We start from the raw sequence: 19,777 nt of genomic DNA on the forward strand, positions 1-19,777 counted from the left end.
TCTTGTCTCTAGCAATACACTGAACGTTATGATTCCATTGTTGTTACTATCGGTAGTGTTCTACTGCGTCGCCGCGATGTTCAGATGTTGGACGAGTCCATTTCAGTAACGAGTAGGGGAGTAAGCTTGACTTTTGAAACGTCATGGATGAGTGATTGATAGATTGCGTTTTATATGGGACACTCTGTATTAGTATAAAATTGAAAGTCGAATCTACGTCAATTAATGCTAATGGAACCGCTTAGGTTAGCATGTAAAAATCTACAGATTATTTCTTTGAACGTATGAGGATGAGTTCTCGCGGGTCACCGCCGAGACCACCGTTAGGTTTTGCTCAGAGAAAGAGATGAAATAGTAATTTTGTAGTGAATGAAAATGCCATGCCTGACCGGGATTCGAACCAGGGTCCTCCGAATGAAAGGCTCTAAAACGCTACCGCTCGCGCCACGTAGGCTAGCAGACAATGACATTAAATTTCAAAAAATACAAACTGGTACTTTCTGAAAAAAGTCGATATTGATATCGAAATTCAATATTTCTCTAACCATCAAAACTTTATTAAGTATGTAAATAATCGTCATTTCTTTTGCTTTTATGATCAGACTACTCTGTTTTTAAGTATATTGCGATGAGATTACATAGCTATTTTTTATAGATAGTGACATTAAATTTAGTAAATCTTAACCTCGAAGTCGATATCGACATAGACAATGATCGACAATAATAATCGACGTAGACAACGACATTAATTTTAGTAAAAGGTTTTAGGTTATTACCTGTAAGTTTTTTTTAATTAATCATTTATATAGGATTGTAATTGCAGAGGTTAGAGCTATGGAACCATTTTGGATGTCCAAAGAAAGCTACAGTTAAAATTTCATAATTATTAGTTCTGTAGTTTACAAGGTTTTGGAGAACAACCGAAAGAGACGTTGTCTCTCTTTACATAGTACTGAGATTATATTGTAGTATAAGGTCAATTTAATAATTATCTGAAACAATTGCATCCCCATTTTCGTTGGTTAGGAGCCCAATTTCTACATTAAAAATGGGACTCCAATTAACTCCCTTTCATAGATACTTTTTAACTATATCCAACAAAGAAGGAGTTCTCAGTTTGGCCCGTATATATATATATATATATATATATATATATATATATATATATATATATATATATATATATACTCTTTTATTTGTGTTTAAAGTTTATTCAGACCAATGCACTGTGTAATGTTTTTACTTTTAAAAATTTCTCTGGTGGTACGTAACTTAAATTTTTCGAGATAACATCAGCGAAAATATTTTTAAAAGAAAAATTATATGAATTTGTGTTTTTATCGCATTCCTTAATGTTGGATACTTATAGCTAACTATACATAAGGAGAAGTAACTTTAATATTTAACTTATTTTCAGATAAACTTTAAGAATTTGTTGAGAAAATTCAGGTAAAAATATAATGTACGAGTATATTTCCGCATTCCAGACAGTCTTATCTCACATTCCATTCTAATACTTAACGTCGTTTCTCGGTATTTCGTTTCTTAAATTATTATCTGACCTATCTTACCTATTGTCTTTTGTTTAGCGATTTTTCAATACGGCGTAATTTCTTATAAGGTCTATCAAAAAAAACAGAAAAAAAGACATTCCGCTAAATAATTAACACCAACTTATTTTTAATTTATAGTCTAATTTTAATTATTTTTGTCAAACTATAATTTTTCATAGTATTATATAATTGTTAACGTAATTTCTGTAAAATAAAGTGGTTCACGTTTAGTCAACTTTAGTAACAGTTGCTTCATCTGTTTTCCTCTGTTAAGTTTTGATATCTCACTTTTATGTGTTATGGAAAACTTAGCCTTAAGGAAGAGATTAATGAAATTTTTTATTTGGAGTGTGATGCTCTACGCAGCTGAAACATGAACGATGAAAAAGGCAGACAAAAACTGAATAGAGACTTTTGAGATCTGGGTCTGGCGCATAATGATAAATGTCAGATGGCAAGACCATGTAACAAATGAAGAAGTATTAAGGAAAATATTAAAGTATCAGAATATATTCTTGTTTAAGGAGTATTAAGGAGAGAACATGAAAATGCTAAATGTAATTAAATATAGGAAAATGAACTGGCTAGGACATAGTATGAGAAGGAGGTGTTTATTAGTGGATGCGATAGAAGACTTGGTAAAGGAAGAAATTTCAAATGACGAATGGGATTATGGAAAAGGAAAAATATGCGGAAACAAAGAAAGAGGTTAGCAAAGAATAGAACAAGGTGGAAAGCAGCAGTCAAGCATGACCTGCCTAATGGCAGAACACTATGTATGAATGAATGAAGAGTTTAAATTTTAAAAACTAATATAATTTTTAGAGAAGTAAATTTTTTTATGTTAAGGTATCATCATCATTAATCGGCAATTTTGTTTGTTTGTTTTATCTTGATGGACTATTATTATTTTTTTTTAATTTCGTTCGATTAAACTATTAAAGTTACAAAAACGCAATATTTGTTTCATGTTCATTTTTTCAACTTCTTCATTGAGTTCACTTTTTTCTACTTTTTCAATTTTTGATTGAATAATTCCATTTATACATCCTCTACAGAAGAAAATTGTTCATAATTTATAATCTAATCGATTTCTTTCTGTTACTTATCATTCTTATCAGATTCCTCTCTTTCCCGGTTGTTTGTTTAACTTCACTTTTTCGTTTTATCTACGTGTACTCGTACTTTATACATTTGTATATTTCGATTCCTTTTTATTCTTTTTAATTATACATTTTCAAATTTAATATGGTATTACTTCCGCACTAGGTATTTCACGAACTTGATATTTTCTTAAAAAATTACACGGCCAAAAATGATTTAAAAAATTTTGTAAAATTTGTGTAAAAGTTTGATTTTACACAAATGTGTAAAATCAATGAAAATTTGTATATTGATTTTCCATCTATGAAAGTGTTTTATCAAATTATTCCTTGGAACTTTTTGTTATGTAAACTTTAATTTTCATTTGAATGAGAATAAATAAATCTGTACGTTTGGTCTTATACGTTTTCTATATCTATAAACTATTTTTTAAATCCATATCATTTTTTCAAAAGGAATAAAATAAAAAAACAATTTTTACAAAAACACATAAAAAGTGTAGAGTATGATATAGTAATTAACATGAAAAAACCCGTTTAAAATGTATTACTTTCTTTTCTATAATAGTTAAATTAATTTACCCGTGAAGTGAACAATGTTCAGCAATCACCTATATTCTGTTGTGATATTTAATCGTAGATCATGATTGTTGTGTTGCCATCTAGTAAATAGGAAACGTAGCAAACCATTAATTACCAGAATTGTGAATTGTTATTGCGATAAGATATGCGAACCAGAACATTACGGTACCGTTATACTATATTCAATATGACTCTGTGCTACAGTATCAAATATCACATACAGAGTGCACCACTACCGTGTTTTGTCTAGGTCATGAATTTTCACTGTATGAACAATATATTGTACAACTTGTTTACTGTTACTTTACATAATAAATCAGTCGGTTATAAATTATAACGACGTGCATATATTTTATTGGTTTTTCATAAAAGAAATTATTTTGTATTGCAGTTATTCAGGTTCAGAAATCAAAAAACATTTTTAATAAAACAATTTTTCTAATCGACGTTTATTTGACTCGTTTTAGATCCTTCACTGTACAATTTTATTTTGTTTTAATATCTTTCCTCAACCTGATCAATTTATCCTTTAATCATATTTTCTTTTCATTTTCTAAAATTCTTTTCTTTCTTAATAGAGATCTTTACCATTTAAATCTCCGCAATAATAAAATTAAGTAAATGTAGATCAGCTAAATAAATCTCTTATGAATTTTGTTCTATTTACTACAGATTTGTGGTTAATTTATCCAAAAAAAATTTCGAAAAATTTGGGTAACTTAAGTTAATAACTGTTTTACAGTAATATTTGAAAAAAATAATAACTTAAGGACTAGACATATTCTATTTTATTATATTCTAGACATAAGGACTATTATTATGGTATTATATGCACTTTATTAAAACTTGTAATTTTTTAATAAGTATTTTTTCTATCAAATTACTAAAAAAAATGCTGTTATTAACAAATAGTAAAAAAATAATCAATAAGTAAAAACTGATATTATTTGATAAAGTTTTTGATTACATCTTAAGTTTAGTTTAGAATTAAAATTTATCAAATTTATACAATTTGTTAGTGGTTATTAAAATTACATCCTACCTAATTATTTTTCATAAAAAAAGAAAACTAGTTAATAAATATAAAAGAAAATATGTGTTTAGTTAATAAGACACAACAAAAGCTTATCGTCATTACATCTTCATTGAAGAAATAAGATATAATTTTAATCTCTATTCAGACGCTCGAAAAGTTCCCTACCGTCATTGATTATTTTTACAATATTTATAATTTGATAAACATTTACATTATCAGCAATATACTATTTTTTTTTTGTCTTCAATCATTTGACTGGTTTGATGCAGCTCTCCAAGATTCCCTATCTAGTGCTAATCGTTTCATTTCGGTATACCTCCTACATCCTACATCCCTAAAAATTTGTTTTACATATTCCAAACGTTGCCTGCCTACATCTACATTTATCCTATCCATTTCCCTCTTTAAATTTTCTAACTTACTAACCTCTTTTAAACTTCTAACATTCCACGCTCCGACTCGTAGAATGTTATTCTTTAATTTTCTGGTGACCCCTTCCTTAGTAGTCCCCACCCGGAGATCCGAACGGGGGACTAGTTTACGTCCGGAATAAATAGTCTTAATTACAGCTATCATTAAATTTGTTGATTTGCATTTTACATCTTTGGTCAAACAATGTAAGTACCGTCATTATGTAGATAAACATGTGTTATATGTTATTGAAGAGTATTTTCTAAATTTTCGACCACAAAAAAGTTACAGTAAAATTTTCTGAAGGTTAAAAAATATAAGTTATTCGTAAAAATCGTAAAATTAACATTTTATAAATGTATACACAGAGAATATCTCTTAAAAAAAAAAAAAAAATTAAATAAGATTACACTTTATACTTTTTATGAAATATCATGAAGCTTTTATACATTGCTTTAGGATATGACAAAGGAAAATATCGTTCAACATGTACCAATATATCATTTTTACAAAACTATTTCTTACCTCATCTGAAAAACGAGTTATATTTAAATGACAAAAAAATGGAAGATCGCACAATAAAGGATTGCTTTGTATCCGTTCCGTATTTTCCTTACAAGCTTTGTATATTTCTTTGTCATAACTTTGCATAATATCAGGAAAATAAATCATTTTTTTTAATTTGAATGCATAACTAATCCTAATAGATAATTAAAAAGTTTTGAATGATGAAAGGTAAACTTACTGATATATTTTTTAATGTGTTAATTTTGAATTAATTAATTGTATAAACATAATTCAAGTTTTTATTTAATATTCTTCTTCTTTATTTTTATTTAAATATTTCTCAGTTAGTCTACACACACGCACACACACAAACTCCTTTCATCCAGAGATCCTGGGTTCGAATCTCGGTCGGGCATGGCATTTTTCATAGGTTACAAAATTTTTATTTTCTATATACACGTATAAGGTTCTTTGTAAGCTTCTCTGTAATTCATCAAACAAAATATAAATAAATAAATAAAATATGTAAATATATATTTTTTACATTTTATTTTTTTGTCACCATAGCTCAAGAAGGAAGTATGGAACAGTCAAAAAATTGGATATGGGTTTTTTCATTTCTCGACGTTTCATGACCGTTTCACGGAATCAAAAAAAAAAAGAATGTGGGGGTAATGTTCATACGTACATACGTATGTACGTGTATTGGCGTGTTTGAAGCTTAATAACTTTTGATTGGATTAGCCGACTTTGATGAAATTTGGCATACAGACGCGTGTATATGAGGCAATTTGTTGGTAACCTTTTGAGATTAAATATCTTCAGAAGTTGAGCAGATAATTTTTTTGAGGTTAATTTTCTTAAAATTTGAAACATAACCGCATTTTATAATAATCTCAGTACTCGGGTACATACTTATCTTACCATTTAAAAGAAAATTTTTCCCCCTAATTCTCCCCTTCCCCAAAAATCTAAAAAAGTTATCTTTTTATTTATTGCATATTTTAAACCAAAATATTTTTTTATATCTTCCTTTATAGTAGTAGTGCAAGTGTTTCCTCCAAAGAAATACTTTTTGGGGCAATATTGGTGGTATGGGGAATCGATCAAGGTTAAAAATATAATCTTATGAATTTTTTAAGCTTTTTTCATGTACCATTATTTTTCCACTATATGAGAATAAATACCAATGCCATGATGATATCACAACTTTGTTGTCAGCTTTTTATTTATAGTATCAATAAATATAGCTCTATCCTTCAAAATAATTTTTACATAGATTTGCATATTGTAGTGGATTTATTTTATAACATTCTCTTTTATTCATTATCATCATAGGTGAAAACTACTTTAAATGATATTTAGATTAACCCCAATTTTTTTTTTCAAGTTAATAATATGGATGAATATCAATTTGAAAAATTGATTTCTAACTGAAATCGAATTAAAAAAATAATAATAATCGCCTTCGCTATTGGTAGCTGAAATCATGATGCGATGAACAACTTTTTTTTTAAAATTGGAAACAAAGTTATGGAAAAATAGTTAAAAATCCTTTTTTTATCGATAAACTTTTTTTAGGTTTACAATCTTTTTTGATAAGCTTTAAAGGTTATTTTGAAGTAGAAGGGATGTAAATAAATAAAATAAATTTTAAGATGTAATCTGTGTCGGATCAATTTTTTTTTTTAAAGAACGGAGATTTTTCACTTATTATTTTAATTTCTTATACCATATCTAACTCCATAGATAAAATACGTGTAAATATATGCTCCAGATTTTAATATAATAAAAAAGTAGGGTTATACATACGTAGGGAAAGAACTTCATTACCACAAGTTTTATTTTATTTATAATGAATTTTGCAACAATAAAGAACAGCTTTATTCTCTTATGAAAATTTCCATAAAGACGTTTTATGCATTAAAATTGTATTCTGTTATTCCTTTTATTCATACACGTTGTTCATAACACCTGCTCCTGATGAATTTTGTTACATATTAATCTTGTCGTTGGATCCGTTAGGATTTCATAGTGCTTTTATCAACTAAAAATAATAAATAGTGTGTCCATTATATAACTTACATTAATTAACTATTGAATCATAAAAAGTTTTATATAAATATTATCTACCATACATTGCAAATGTATTCGTTTTTAATAATCTGTTTGTTTTATTTTAAGAAAATAACCTGTATAAGAAAAAAATGTTCATAAGATCAAAAATAAATTAATATAAAGATAAATAAAATAAGTACGATAAAAATTTCTATCATTCAGAATAGAAAATAAAATTAAAAAACTTTTAAACCAACCGGGTCGGTCTAGTGGTAATATTTTCGTCGCAAATCAGTTTAAAATCAAATTTTAAAAACAGTAACAGCTGATTTTCGAAATAGAAGGTTCTAAGGAACAAATATTATTAAACGCAAATTATTATTAATCAGATTTGAGAACTAGAACAACTTTCCGGGTTGGTCTAGTGGTGAACTCATCAACGAAAATCAGCTGATTTCGAAGTCGAGAGTTCTAAGGTTCGATTCCTAGTAAAGGCAGTTACTTTTATAGGTGTTTACATACTATATCGTGGATACTAGTGTTCTTTGGTAGTTGGGTTTCGATTAACCACACATTTCGGGAATAGTCGACCTGAAACTGTACAAGACTGCACTTCATATACATTCATACATATCCATCCTCATTCATCGTCTGAAGTAATACCTTACGGTGATTTCCCGAGACTAAACAGGAAAAAAGTATATAAAACTCACAGTCTGGAAAAAATCTAAATGACATTACTTTTAGGATCAATCAACGCTGTTATATTTCGACTTTTCTGACATCAAATTATGATTTTTGGTTCTGAAGGGTAAACAGAAAAAAAAGAAACATAAAGAGTACTGACCGGTCTATTTTGGTGGTTAGGATTCAGTTAACTGCAGATCACAATAATGGTTGGCCTGAAGAATCTATATAAGATTATTTCTCTTTTACTTTTCATACGTATCATCCTCATCTCAATGGACTCTGGAATAGATAATTATTCACAAGTTGAACAGATTGTAACGTACACATCATTAAGAATAGAAAAAAAATGTTTAAAAAAAAACTTTAAATATTTTCTGTTTTTTTAAACTTCAAGTTTCAGTAAAAAAAAAAAAAAAAATGTAAAGAATTTTTGTAGGCGACTGTACTGTAAAGATGCAAAGGCTTATACGTTCCTCTAAATCTTCTAATTATTTCATTATACTTCTGATGGTGATAAGTGGGGTTCTTTAAAATGTATTAGTGAGGTAAAAAAAAAATATTGTTAAATGTAGGTTGCTATAGTAAAAAAGAGTATTGATGTAATAAAATTATAATCGGGTGAATTTTTGCTATACTAAAAAGTAAAATCGTTGAAAACAATTTTTGGATAATATACCATGCTATAGATAAAAATTGCAATTAATCATATTTTATCTTTAATAATATAATTTAATTTGTCGTTTTCATTAATTGGTTTCAGTCCTTAACATAGGGCCACAGTTATTTTGACATTTGTTTAAAAGTAATTTTTAAAACAGCTTGAATTTTGTGCTTTTTAAGGAAGTTTTTATAATTTTTATGATATACTAAAAATGAATAAAATTACGTATTACTATACTAAAATTTAACGTTATATTTTCTATGTGTGTAAGTCCCTTTAAAATAATTACAACGTAATCTGAATCAACTTTTTTTTATTTTGTTGTGTGTAGTTTTCCTTTTTATTTTCTATATTTTTCAATTAGTATTAATTTTATTTTAAATTTGTTTAAATTTATTTATCTTTCACTTAAATTTTTATATTTACAGCGTCAGATTTATTTTATTTATCGCTGAGCGACTCAGTTGTGCGAGGCTAAAAAATTTTTATAATTTTTTATTCAGTTGTAACCATCAACATTAGGCTGATGCGCTTTTTGATCATGAAATACACATAAATATAGCAGTATAACATACTTTCTTTAGTAAGCCATGATATCGCTTTTATTACTAACTATACGTCCTTTAGAACAGGGAATCTGGAGGGAATTATTCTCACCTTAAGGAGCAATTCCAGACATACACCAACCACCCGTATCGGTTTTAGCCTACTGACCTTAACAGTAGGCGTCCTTCGGCTTGGAAACATAATTTTTCTTTCAAATATTGAGCCATGTAGGTTGGTTGTAGATTTCTCGGCTCGTACATATATACGTATCTGAAATGCTTTGCTGTAAGGCCATAAGGTTCCTTTTGGAACGTCAATGGAATTAATACCAATAGAAATAAAAATAGCAAATCCATTACTTCCAGATAATTATATTACGTTCAAAGTCCCGTTTTAAGGAATACTCCACATTTTAATAGATCTGAAGAACTCTTTAAAAAAATATCAGTTAAACTATATACAAGTAATTAAAGCCGGTTGGTTCAAAATTTAATCTATGAAATCATGCCAAATTGAACCCTGCTATTGAACAAGCAACCTCTACCTACGGACAAATGAAATGGTTTTCATCTTCCAAACCAATGATTAAATTTTCTATTGTCTGTTAACATCTGTCTCAAAAAATGAACCGTAGTCACCCACTTCCCACAGAGTTTCTAAGAAATAGGTGGAATAAATCAATGCGTACACCTAGAGAGGGTCCAGCTTATCAAGTCATGCTTACATCATTTCCTATTCTATAGCCCTAAAATTTATCGTATTATATCTACCAGAAATTTTACTTTCTTGTCTAGCGCTATAGCACAGCTATAACTCTAGAAGAGAGAGTATTGTAATCGGGCCAACTTGGGTATAAGCGGTTTTAACTGGATCTAGACGTTTTGACACCTAAGGAACCCAAAAAACGAGATGGAAATTTTCCGGATGTTAATGTTCGTATGTACGTGTGTGTTTTTGGTGTTGGCTTCCAAATCTCCAGAGTTCCAATATTTTCAGAACTACTGGACAGATTTTTACCAAACTTGGTCAGATTACTTCTATATATGGGGCACTGATGCCACTAAATGTTCAACTTAAAAGTCAAGGGGCGAAAAAGGGAATTTTCTAAAGGGAAAAAAGGAATTTCAAGATGGCGGCTGAGTCATGTGACCAAACATCTACAAAGGGGTTAGCTATTGATTCAGTACTCCAATTTCCGTACTACTCGCGATACCCCATTTTTATATAATCACCATACTTTACCCTTTAATATATCTATTCTAGTTACATTTGCCGGCAAAGTAAAATGATAAATTTACGTAAATATATTTTCTTTTAAACTTCTACGTATTTTACTGTAGTGGTCTGAAGATGATAACTATTGAATGTTGTAACCCATTGGAAATTAATTAAATCTGCCTTAGGATATGCTAATTTAATTGAAAACTATATTATATGTATGCATGCGCGCGCGAGTGGTGTGTGTGTGTCATTTTACTACATTTTTAAATGTTTTTACACTTAATGTAGTAAACCCATAACTGTCTTATTTTTGGTTTATTTTAAACGACGGTTTAATTAATTAAATTGCTCAGTGATCCGCCTGTATGTAGGTAAAACTTCTGTAACTGCGCTCGTGTTGATTGCTTATTATCATTGTAAACAATTCAAATATTAGTAATTTTGCAATAAATTTATAAAATTTCAATAAAATTAAAATTTAATTATTAAAAAATAAATCGATTAGCGAATGAAATTGTGACGAATAATTTTTTATTTACTCTATTAAGATATCTTTAAAGAGTAATATTTTTTAACTTGAAATATCAAACACGACGATGTTTAGAAAAGCAGTATAAAGAGTAGTTCGTCAAAGTAGTAGAGAAGCTGGTTTGTTGTGATGTGTGCTGTATTATGTTGTGTTGAATCAGATGAAGGGTGCTTTGGAGAACGGGTTTCACATCAGTTAATAAAGTTGGGGGTCGAGGATCGTGAGGGTAACGGGACGGGACAGGCTGAGCGACGGGCAATCCCTCGGGCACTGCCTCCAGCTGATAACACACAAGCTTTTGTTACGATTAACCTTGCAACACCCGATACTACTCTCGAAGACCCCTCTCAATTTTCCCCTTTCTCTTTCTCTCTTCGCCTTCTTCATTCTCACATCTTCTCTTTTGTATCTCTTTTCTGTCCCGTTTCAACTTGGAACTTTAACTTACACCGACGTACTTTAAATACCAGCTCTCAATCTTTGAGGCAACACCTTGATATAATTCATTTTCTCACTTTCTATATATCTTTGTCCTTTTCGCACTCGTTTAAATTTTATCCCGATTCCTAGTATTGTAGCGATATACCTTATAATAAATGTTGTAAGACTGTCAGCAATAATTCTTCTGGGAATTGTTTAGATTGTCTTGTGATTTCGTTTACATATTTATATTTTATAATTATTATGTAATGAATAAATCAAAATGTTTCCAAAAGCTTTGAACTTTTGAAGAATACATGAGAATAGAATTTGGTAAATTAAAAAATATACGGTACCCTTTTTTTATCTTTTATTTTACTTTACATTTATATCCCCGACTAAAATATAATATTGTATGTTGTTAGAACTACTTCAAAAAATTTGAACAAGTTTTCAGGTTACAGAAATAGGTAATCAGATCTTTATTTTATGCTGATAAATACCAGCGACGTAGGCAAACTTTTGGTGAATTAAAAATTCTGATATATTCATGCTATTATGAAGAAAATATTCCTTTTTGTCAATCCAAACGATAGAACTATATCTCCGTTATTCAACATAATACTTTAACTTAATAAGAAAGGTTTTTAGTATGCTTCAGTTTCTAGTTTTTATTAATTTTCATAAGATCAAACAGATTTTTAAATCAAACCATTTAAAATTCTTCTTTTTATAAAAACACAATTATACTACTAATGTGCTTTTAAATATTATTAATTAATAGATAAGACTATAATTCTTAATTGTTTGTTTAATATTTATTTAAATAAATAATCAGATGCTTTTTAATTAATGTATTTATTTATTCCATTTTAATTTAATTATTTTATCATCACGTAGTTATATCACTATTGTTTCATATAACTACTATATTTATTTATTAATAATAACTCTAACAATTTCTCTTTAGTACTGATTAATTTTATATTGTATACAGTTGATCTGATCAAGGCTTTACCACAGTTTCCTTTATCCTTCACGCAAATACTAGAATAATTCTTTTTTGTTTCCCTCAAATAGCAAACATATTTGTAACTTAATCTATAGAATACATAATATTCTGAACTGAATAAAGGATTTATTTGTTAAAATATACTTATGAGCCTTTTGTAGGTCGTGGAATTTCTTCGAAATTTACTTCACAATATAACATATCAATTTAATAATTATTCTAATAAAATTTATTACGAGTATTATTACATAACGATGTCATTGTACCATAAATTACATTTACACCAAAACTGCTTCAAGAAAGGCTTTAACCATTTAAACATAAGATCAGAGAAAGGCATAATTTTTTAGGTAAAAAGAAATATTGAACAAAATTTATAAAACTTTAGTTGTTTCGCCATTATTTGTTGAAATTTTCTAATTTTACAAAAATCACTCTTTTTTTTCGGCAAGAAATATATTTTTGAACGGTTCTATTATCATCCAAATTTAAAGAAACAAACTTCCTTGTTAAATATCCTTAACACACAGTCTTATTAATACTTTAATTTTCAATTATTTGATAATTTCGTAAATGTGGTTTGTTTTGTATTATTATTAATTTTCGTAGAAAAGAGACAAATAGCATAGCAAATTAAGATGTTTGTTTAACCGTCTATAAAATTCTTATAAATTGTTACAATACGTTATAATATTCTTGACATTTCAATTTATTTAAAGAAAACCTATTATGAAAAATTGTTGATAAGAAATATCCTGTTTTACACCTCTTTACCCGACAGTTTAAATTTTAAGTATTTTATTAATATTTTGTATTAAAAAATAAAATAAATAACATAAAATAAACTAGCATTTAAAAATATTTTAGAATAAATATTTTTGTTGTTTAGAATTAAATAAAAGTTTTTCTTCCTAGGTTGATTTCAATATGGCGGTAATTTTAAATAAAAATTACTTCTTTACTTTTTAGTAAAGATAGGAAAATTTTATTTTTGTACCGAGTAGTTTTAATAATGTTATTAAGCTACATAGCTTCATTTTTTAAGTTACAGGATGGAAAAAGAATATTAAAGAAAAGAAGAATTTCCACTAAAATGAGCGCGAAAGTCCAATGATTTTTATAAAAAAGATGTCGATTTGTCTAAGCATAAAATAAACTGCGGGAATTTTATATGTCTCAACAGCTGTTCCGCTGTAGTGCAATGTGAGGCGACTGTATTCTTCTCAGATAACGGAGTTAGTTAGCAATTTTAATAGAAATTTGTTTTTCCTTCTTTCTGTTAATAAATTTTCTTTTTTCTAAATAACTTGAAATACTCCTGAGTAAAAAGAAAATAACAAGGTTTAATATAGTACAAAATACAATCTTTTTCTACAAAGTTCTACGTAACTATTCCAAGATGAACAAACAAACGACTCTAGTTAAGTTCTGATAAAATATGTACGTTTTTAGTTATTTTGAGAAACCATTTTTTTATTTCGTTATTCTGCCTGCATAATCACTTACTTAAAAACCATATAGATATTTTCTAACTCTCTGAATTCTTAGTTAAAGAAAATATTCTATTACTACATTTCACCAAAAAAATGATTGGTTTCATTTTTATAAATAAAAGAATATTTATTTTACAGTTATTTAATTTGTAATAACTTAAATTGAGAAAAGAATTTATGAATATTTATGATAAAACGGATGAATTTTGTGGTTTTATTTTCGTAATTCTAAAATTTAATAATTGTATTATTGTAATTAATCATAAGCCTATTTTATAATTTACTTAAAGATTTATATTAATTGAAAATAAGCTGTTATAAGGATTTTAACAAATTAAAAAAAAAAATACTATTTTACTTATCTAAGTTACAAGTTCGACTTTATAGCTAACGCTAAATAAAGAAGAACCTTGTTTCAAGTTTTACTAAGGCAAATATTATTTAGATCTACTCATACACTCTATATCTCTCTTCCCAACGTTCCCTCTCTGTCTATTTATACGAGTATAATTAACTATTAAATATCAGCTTTATTCTTTTTTGAATAAGTTAATATTTTGCATATATTTTATTCATATATAATGACTAAAACCGTGATGGTGAAATATGGGGAAAAAAGGAGATAAGTGGGAGTAGATGGGACGTTTGTTTGTAATGGAGCCTCATTAAACCAGCACCCTAATAATTTTTTTTATACATTTTGAAAGCAATATACTGCTTTTTTTGTCTCAGTAATTGGAGGGGTAATCCAAATACAAGGGCGTTAATATAATGTAATGCACCGTTCTCAACCGTTATTTTTATAACTTGCCCTAATTGCCTGACCTCCATCCAGCGCCTGTAACTGCTTTGCAACATTAAAAAACAACAACGAAAAAATTAAACTATCAGTATTTACTTAATGAACAATCTACTGCAATGTATTTTTTTAATCTAGTATATATTTTTTTTCTTTTTTACATTAAAATTGGTCGAGTCGTTTAATTTTTTTTTTTTTTTTTTTTAATTTTAAACGTAACTTGAATTCATAATAATTCAAAAAAATAAAAAAAAATAATTATAATAAACTGGATTATCTGTATTAGGTTGATTGGTACAGTAGATAGTAATTTTATTTTGTACGTTTTGGCTTGAATGTGTTATGAATATTACTCGTTTGTAAGTACGGGTAAATAAAATTATTTATAAATTAAACTTCGTGGGCGACTGTATTTAAGGGTAAAACATGTTATTAACCTTATCTTTTAAAACATGATCTTTCACAACGAAGTGAAATAAAACATAAATATAAACGTCATTAACTTAATTATTTCCTCTTGGTCATGTTTTTAGATTAAATTAAAGCTTTATAGAAAATATTTTTACATATTCTGACGTAAAAATAAAAATACTTGTGTACTTATTTTGAATCTAATAGTCGTCAGCTTTTTTTTCGAAGCTAACGGTAAACGAACAAATTATTCAAGGAAACAGGACAACCATTCCCAGGAATAGTAAGTACCCCATGTCAGGGTTGCTACGAAAAGTTATAAGTTAATACAGTTTTGCGTTCCTTCATCAGTAAGCCAAATTTTTTCTATGTTACTTCTCTTTGGGGCCGGACCTTCTTTAATTACGAACAAGTCTCGATGGAAAACCAGGAGGTATTCATTTCTGAACTTCTTTCCCCATATTTGTTCTGATAATTAAGACGAAAATCCTCGTTACCGCGTGCCACACCCGTTCATTATGTAGTATAGTTTCAGTGATATTAATGTGCGTTAACGTGCCTTTATTCTCCAGTCACGCTTCTCTTTGCCGCAAGAACCTGTCGCATCCGAACACATTGTGCTCTCCGGTGGCCTTCCTTCCGCAATTGTCGGATTCAGCAGAAAGTCTCATTGCCCGTGAGCTCATTTATGCTTTAAAGCAACCTTGACCGGTCAGGAGCTGGGTTAATTAGTACACCAGTTCTTCGTACTTGTGGTGGAGCTATCTCTAGAGCCCCGGGTTCAATGTGTGGGTTCGTCTAGCCTTCGTAGACTGATTTCATCTCTCCTGGCATCCACCTTCTTTTTCTCCTGGCTCACCCGTTCCTTTTCTTCTGAACGTAGTGGTCCAAAGGTACAAGGTCGACCACTACCCCGGTGGCGTCGCTCGAGATGGTCCTGTAACCTCACCATACCGAGGATACCTGAAGATACCATCCATACGCTCATAAATCTGGTTCAGAATTCTGGGCTCTACCCTTTTCACAATAACTTACTGCCTGTTTTTATTTCCTCCACTGGTATAATAAAAATTATTAATAATAAATAATAATAGTAAATTAATAAAAGTTTTCAGCTTCCATTACGGTGCTTAAGCCTACTGCCGGTTTAATTGTCTGCAATACTCGATTGTTTGTTGACGGATTTTTACAAATGAGGTGTCATTTTGTTCAAAATAAAATTCTTAATAAATTTTGTAATAGGTAAAAATTTGATAAAAAAATGATTAAAAAGATATTAAGATTTAAAAAATTATGATGGCCGCCATTTTGAAATTTTTGAAGGTGACATTTTCAATTTTTTTTTATTTTGTAGAATAAGACACGAGTCTTAGTTTTGCCAAATTTAATTAGAGTAGGTTCATCCGTTCTTGAGAAATATTTTTTTTGTTGAAAATCACAAAATGGCGTCCAGAAGGAAAACAAAGCAAAATAAGACTTATGTCTATATGAACTTTTTTGTATGCTTTAGTGTCCAGAATCAGTCCCTGAAGTTCGGCGAATACGTCCCGGAAAACTTTGTATACCATCTGATAATACTTGTAAGCGCGGACACTGGAACGGGCTAACTCAATTCAGTATATTTTAGTTTAGCATTATAAAATATGGATGATAATGGGTCGAAAAGAAATAAATTTTTATATAAATTTAAGTTGAAGACTGAATTCGTCACTAAATAATGAATATTAAACAATAGGTTAAATTATTCTTTTCTTTATTTATGCTATTTTCACTCGAAAAAAAATTATGGTATTAAATACCTCCTTTTGTAATTAAAATCTAGTAATTTCCAGTTTTTAATATTATACCGAACTTAATGTTATAGATGTTAGTAAACAGTTATTTTATTAATCTGTTATAAAACTCCGCTGGCATTATGAAAGAACATGTAACGGCTGAGGTAACATTACTGCTGTTCCGACGACGTCCGATTCTACGCGGAAGTACACGAACACATAAATATCTTCGTTACTCTGTGTACTGACGTCTTGTTGACAAGTTTATGTCTCTGTTTTAACCATACAAAATTAATTTATTTGTAAATATTTGTTTGGTATTCTGTTTCCAGTGAGTGAGTTTTGTACTAATATAATAGTTACACGACTAATGTTAATTTAAACAAGTTTTAAATTACCTTGAGGTAAGTACATAATAATTACATCTTTCTTTGGTTATTTGCAGCATTACGTTATGTTGAACAAAAAGATATGAATTAACGAGTTCTTGTAACGACGTCTGTGTAAATGCGAGCGCGTACATAGTGATTACTTTACGGTCTTATTTCTAGGTATTTTCAGGGCCTCAATTCAAAAATAGTAAGATATTTGTTTCATAATGTTGTAAAATGCCAATTATATGATGACTTTTATTTGAATTTAACTATAGTATTATTATTACTTTTTTTTTACAATACACGTTCTTTGATCATTTTACCCTATGAGAATGGAAATTTGTAGGTTACAAAAACTGCCATGCCTGACTAAGATTCGAACCTAGGACTTCCAGATGAAAGTTGAGACGCTACCATGAGATAGGCGGAAAATTTATTATTATTGTTTTTTTTTTACTAATCGGTAATAGATTAACCAACAGTGATAAAATATGTTTTATTATTTAATTTTTCAAATTCGTAACATTTTTCTGTTCTTTTCAAATAACAAAAATTTCAATTCACAAATCTGTTGATTTATTTATTTTTCATTTTTAATAATATGAGGTTGTTTTTTTGTTTTTCATAGACTTTAATACGCCAATTTTCTCATAATTAAATTTTCTACAAGGATGGATAAATAAAATTTATTCTTTTATTAATCATTTAACAAAGTATTTCAAGTCTAGAAATTCTTGTTTTTCGTTAACAAATTTTTCCTTTTTTACGTAGGATATCGTGAAAATTACGGGAGATACAGTCCTGGGACCCGTTTTATTCAATTTTTCAGGTCAATAAACATATGAAACCATCAAGTTTTTTCCCCTCCTATAATGCCATAAAATTTCGACCTCATTTCACCGGGTGAACTGAGATCCCGGCGAAATCTTTCGTTAGCCGTAACTCTATAACAAAGCAATTTCAATGACGTTTTCAAGTAGCGTTTTCGATAACAAACGTATGTTTGAATGAACGTTTTCCTTATTTCAAGCTCAGGAATCGGTTCTTCAAAAATAAGTAAACTAAGGAGGAAAGTATTTCCTTTCCTCTTAATCATTCCGTATGTAAATGAAAGTTAGGATAGTGGTTTCACGGTAATTTTAATTTCCTAGGTTACTATCAATATAAAATACAATGAAAAAATATAAAAATACTAGAATATTGAACTACTTAAAATATAATAAAAATTAAGTAAAGACTGAATAAGTTTACGCAAAATTTCATGAAAAATTCTTAATATCTTCAAGTTTGAAAACGCGCAAACACACACATTGTTGATCAAATTAGACTAATGTAACTGACTTACACTAGAAGAAAGGGTCCCTTCTAGTGTAAGTCAGAACAATAAGATAATAACTTATAATGGAATGTGGCCTGGTAGTAACTTGCCCTGGCAGGTGGCGCCTCGGAATGGATTCATTATTAGGTGTCCAAAATTGATTACCTCTTGTGTAAAAATATTTTTTTTTTGAATGATGAAAATTGATATAACGAAAGTTAAATAAGAAATTTAACTCTACAAAATTGATACTAACGAATCGAGATTTTCCGCTAGTGAACGGTAGATTCCGGTGTCTACTTTTTGGTTATAGTTCATTATTTTATGAGGAAAATAATCACATAGATAATAAAATATATTATTTAATAAATATCGATATAAAATAATATGACAAGTATACACCTGACAAGCACGAGACATGTACTAACGAATCGGGATTTTCCGCTTGTGCTAGTGATCGGTACATTCCGGTGATAAGCTAAGGGTAACAGACACACATACAAACCTACATACAAATGCCTTTTACCAGGAGCTATTTACAGACATTTATACAATTTTTAGTAGTATTTTCCTATACAATTTTTAGTAGTTCACATTTTCTTGGATGGATATTATTATTTAAAAACATGAAAGTTAAAACATACAATTTAAGTATTCTTTTTAATTTCCATACTTTAACTTTTTTGAGCTTTTTTAACTTTTTTACTTTAACTTACCAACAATATAAAATACATAACACAAAAAGTACCGAATTTATAATAACCTAAAAACAAATAAGCCAAATAAAAAGAAAAAAAATCTAAGATAAGATGTTTCGCTTAAAATCTTATGTTTTTTAAATATAAAGACACACGCGCGTCTGCGTGCACACTCATTTCCGATGAAAAGGGAATTTCATTTTACCGAGATAACATCTTGTTGGTTATGGGTATTAATAGTATTATATTAAAATGATTCTAAGCTAGAATTTATTATGAATATTTTTTTTAGTTTTCGTAAACAACGCAATTAGGTAATTAAATATAAATTGCCAATTGAGAAACATAAATATTGCATTATTAATATTTTCATGCGATTTAAATTATTTGAAGGTACCTTATTGTTTATTGTTAACTACCCATAAACATAGTAAAGCGGAAAACGTTTGTGTTTGGTTTTGTTAAAATATTTAAAATAAATTGTGAAATTCAGTACAAATGAAATAGAAATAAAATATGACTGTGTTTAATAAAAATTTAAATAACTCATGAGAATATTGTAAGAAAAGATAGCACGTTT

This window comes from Lycorma delicatula, chromosome 5 (assembly GCF_047948215.1).
Source record: "Lycorma delicatula isolate Av1 chromosome 5, ASM4794821v1, whole genome shotgun sequence".
Classification (NCBI taxonomy): domain Eukaryota; kingdom Metazoa; phylum Arthropoda; class Insecta; order Hemiptera; family Fulgoridae; genus Lycorma; species Lycorma delicatula.